The following is a 4,293-nucleotide window of genomic DNA, read 5'->3' on the forward strand; positions in this document are numbered from 1 at the left end:
GCAGGAGTTTAACGGAGCATTTCAAACATAGCATCAGGAAATGTATCAGTACATTCAACATTGTATAGATAATAAATGTACAACCACATGACAATTAACACTGAGCTGATCGCCGGCAGTTGCGTGCATGCAGTGGGGGTCAAGGTGGGAGGGCACATCGATCCTCCTGTTCTCAGTACGCCCTCAGACGGCAGCTGAGGTGGTATCTGCTGAAATTTTTAGTCAACTGATACGCAGGCAGCAGTGTCATAGCTAAGGAACTATGGGCCCCAGTGCATAACAATTGATACGGCTCATCAAAACCAATAGAGACAACCACAGTGTCAGAGGTGCAAGAAGGGCATGGGGAACAGTTTGTTAATGATTACTACTATTCAAAGCATCTATAGAAGTGAATATTATCAGCACAGGACCAATAAAGAGCTAATTCGGTGGTTGAGGGTGGGCTCCATGGGGCCCTTCTGGTCCAAGGGCCCCCGACGCGGTTGCTACCTCTGCACCACCTACTGCTACGCCACTGGCAGGCAGGCTTTTAGCACTTGGTGTCAGCTGACATCCTCAGTCAGCTGACACACACGCAGGTTCAACTGATGGTGTCAGCTGACATTCTAGTCAGCTCAGAATCAGAATAATTTATTTCGCCAAGCATGACTGGGTCATGCCCGGAATTGGATTTGGCACATACATAACTCAGAAGCAAAGCAAGACAATGGATAATAACACAATAAGACAAGATAGTAGCACAATAAGACATTAGATAATAGCACAATAAGACAGTAACACTAACAGATCGTGGACACTGGACAGCAAAACAGACCATGGACACTAGACAGCAAAAGAGGTGGTGACGTAGTAGATACAGTATAGTTTCCCAGCTTCAGGTCTCTTCGTTTGCAGTTCAGGGGGACCCTGGTGGAGTGGGGGTACGTGACTGTAATTTAGGAGGAGTTTAATAGGTTGACAGCGGAGGGGAAGGAGTTCCTGTGCCTTTCGTGTTGGTCCAAAGTATAGAAGGGTCGGCACCACCAAGTAGTAAATATAGCTCTTTATTCCAGCAGTAACAGACGCTGTTTCGGGCTGACAAGCCCTTTATCAAACTGCTCACCATGTGTAAAACACCACCACCTTATATACCCACCCACAAAATGGGTGGCAACACAGGAGGACCTGATGGGGAACTTTAGAAATGTCATAAAACACTCACCAAGAGCGAAGAAAACGTTAGGATGCCAGGAAGTAGCTGCAACGTGTATTGAAAGCCATATGTTCAATCACAGCAGCTGTACGCCGCCGACCAATCACAGAAGGCAGTCCCCGCCGTCCAATCGAACACAACAACGCTTGGAGCAAACCTCACAGCGCGCTATGACTGACGCTGGCCAATCAGGGCGGCTGAAGCCGCCAACCAGTCACAAGCGTCTGTCAGCGTCGCCCCGCATGACGTCACGGTGTAATTACGTGCGTCTAAGAGGGAAGATCATAGGTAGTCTCCATGCGTATAGAGGGGCGTGCGCTGTCACAACATTATCGCACCGCCCACATAGAGGAGGACATATAACTACATAGATAAAATAGGGCATGGGGTGTCATGACAACGCCGCTCCGCCCTTTTAAACAAAGGGAGTAAATATAGATCCTAGCTACAAACATCACTAACAAACATGTGATAGAAAGTAAAAATTCACATGTAAACAAAAATAATATAACTCAGATTCCCAGCAGGTCCTCCCGTGTCAACATTAAAATAAGGCAAGAGCACCTGTTAAAATTAAAATAAAAGAAAACAGATGTCAAAGACCAGCATAGTGTGCAACTCTCACTTACAAGCAAAATCTGAGATCATATTCTTTATTGAGACCCCCTGGACCCATGGTACCAAGTCTACGTATCCAATAAGCCTCCTTACGTAGCAGTTCTTTGTCCCGGCTCCCACCCCTAAAACCAGCAGATACCCCATCAATGACAGTGACCCTAAGTTGGGAAACCGCATGTCGAAAATTATGAAAATGCTCTGCCACCGTGACAGTACATTGGGGATTACGAATGTTGGATTTATGCGATGATATGCGGTCCTTAAGACGCTGAGTCGTCTTACCAATATAGGAAAGACCGCACGGACATTTAAGCATGCAAACAACATACGTAGAATCACAATTGTAAATCCCATTAATCTGCAAAGGAGTACAAAGAGAAGGGTGAGAAAACGTTTTGCCTCTGATAACGTTATTGCACATGTGGCAGCTAAGGCATGGATACATACCACGCCGACCCTCACCCGAACGCTTGGGGATAGCCGCCGTAATCTTATCACGGATGGTGGGAGCACGTTTAAAAGACATGAGAGGAGGGTACCTAAACTCAGGTACCGCAGGTAACCCATCTCTCAAAATATGCCAATGTTTGCGGATGCTATGAGAAATAGCATCACTGCAAACATTGTACGTGGAGACAAAAGGTAATCTAACACCCATACCCCCCATACCACGTTTTGTCCTGGGTCTAAAACAACGGTCTGGATAACCCCGTTTCTTAAATTTCTCCACCATCTCCCGGCCGCATGCCTCTCTGGTCGGTCCATCGCTGACAATTCTAGACACACGAGAAAGTTGACTGTGTGGTATACTCTCCTTGGTGCCCATGGGGTGAAAGCTGCAAAAGTGAAGCACCGAATTCCGATCCGTGCATTTCACATGCAGATCTGTCATCACCCCAGAGTCACCAAGGGAGACCATAACGTCCAAAAAAGGAACGCTGGTCTTATCAGCATGGACAGTGAGACGCACCTGCGGACAGGAGCTGTGGAGCTGTGTAACAAACTCCTGCAAGCTGCTCTGTGGCCCCCTCCATACGCAAAAGATGTCATCAATAAAACGTAGCCAGCACAAAGCGTGCCGGTGAAAAAGTGAATTCGTGTAAACAAAGGCTTCTTCATAAAGCCCCATATACAAATTTGCGTAGGAGGGAGCCACATTCGAGCCCATAGCAGTGCCCCGTTTCTGCATATAGAATGTTCCTGCATAAGAAAAATAGTTAAACTTCAACACAATTTCTAACAATCCGATAGCAAACCTCCGTTGTTCTAATGTAAGGTCGGCCTCCATCATAAGGTACCAATCTACTGCCTCTACACCCCCATCATGAGGGATGGAGGTGTAGAGGCTTTCAACATCCATGGTAACCAATAGCACATCACCCCCAAAATCCAGTTCTTTGAGTTTATCTAAGAACATAGACGTATCTCGCAGATAGGAAGGTAAAGCTTGTACAATTGGTTGGAGAAGGCCATTGAGGAATTTGGCCTTTCGTGTTGGTGGCAATGACCCGAAACCTTCCGGCCTGATGGAAGCCTGTTAAAGTAGCGGTGGCCTGGGTGAGATGAATCGCTTGTGATCCTCAGCGCTCTAGAGCGCAGTCTTGTGACGTAGAGGAGGTCGAGTGGAGGGAGAGGTTTCCCAATGATTTTTCTCTGCTGTTCTGATAACCCTCTGTAGTTTGCATCTGTCGCTGGCAGAGGAGCAAGCGTACCAGACCAGAATAGATGAGCAGAGGACAGATTCAGTGGTGGCAGTGTAGAAACTTGTCAGAACCTTTTGGGCCATACCGAACTTCTTCAGCTGGCGGAGGAAGAAGAGCCCTTTCTGAGCTTTTACCAGGGCGGAGCTGGTGTTGGCCTTCCAGCTCAGGTCCTTGGAGATAGTAGTGCCCAAGAGGCGAACACAGGGAACACTTGCCACCTCAGTGCCGTCAATGTGGATTGGAAGTGGTTTGGGGGCATTCTTTCTAAAGTCTATGATCATCTTTACAGTTTTGGCCGTGTTGAGGACCAATCTGTTCTCCTTGCACCAGTGACATATTCTGTCAACCTGCTGGCGATAGGCCTGCTCATCGTTGTTTGTGACAAGGCCAACAATGGTGGTGTTACACAGAGTCTGCTGTAGATCTACAGTCATTCGTCTTAGGCAGGGATCTCTATTTGATTGGAGGAGTGTGTGTGGCCACTGATTGGTTGCTTGCAATATAAAAGTCTGCTCTGCTCATTTTCTAACTGCCCGTGACAGCATTAGCAGTTGCTACTTGCTGGGGCTCCTGTGCATCTTACTAAACTGTGGATTCATTTTCTTGGGTTTGACCTTTTGCCTGTACTTGGATTACCGCTGTTTGTTGCCTGGATTTACCTTGCCTGTACCTTGACCTCTTGTGATTGCTGCCTGAACTGACCTTTTGCCTTATACTAACTAACCGTATTGCTGCCTGGACTGACCCCTGCCTGTTTCTCGACTACGCGTTGGATTG

The sequence above is a fragment of the Hyperolius riggenbachi genome, chromosome 10 (genome assembly GCF_040937935.1).
Source record: "Hyperolius riggenbachi isolate aHypRig1 chromosome 10, aHypRig1.pri, whole genome shotgun sequence".
In the NCBI taxonomy this organism is placed as follows: domain Eukaryota; kingdom Metazoa; phylum Chordata; class Amphibia; order Anura; family Hyperoliidae; genus Hyperolius; species Hyperolius riggenbachi.